Below are 209 nucleotides of genomic sequence, written 5' to 3'. Positions count from 1 at the left end.
ATCTTCTCCCTTTCTTTCAGTCTCTCTTTCAAAAAAGAGTCATATAGGAAGGTCAGCTCTCAATCAAAAGTATTAATCGCTTGAAAACTTGCGGCGCACCTTCTGTATCTCCACTTTGGGAAAAGACAGACTGCCCGCTAGCGATTTCTCGAACCGATAAAACGCCGTAGGACTATTTTAAGATATATGAAAAAGGTTTCAGCTCGCGT

At 41.6% G+C, this 209-nt stretch overlaps 1 protein-coding gene across 1 annotated transcript in view; it reads right to left on the bottom strand.

Annotated features, from left to right (window-relative positions):
* Positions 1-209, bottom strand: part of LOC119592896 (phosphonoacetaldehyde hydrolase-like) — a 36,463-nt gene that overhangs the window by 482 nt on the left and 35,772 nt on the right. The gene's annotated exons all lie outside the window — the stretch shown is intronic.

The sequence above is a fragment of the Penaeus monodon genome, chromosome 31 (assembly GCF_015228065.2).
Source record: "Penaeus monodon isolate SGIC_2016 chromosome 31, NSTDA_Pmon_1, whole genome shotgun sequence".
In the NCBI taxonomy this organism is placed as follows: Eukaryota; Metazoa; Arthropoda; class Malacostraca; order Decapoda; family Penaeidae; genus Penaeus; species Penaeus monodon.
This window is presented reverse-complemented; position numbering and strand designations above follow the sequence as displayed.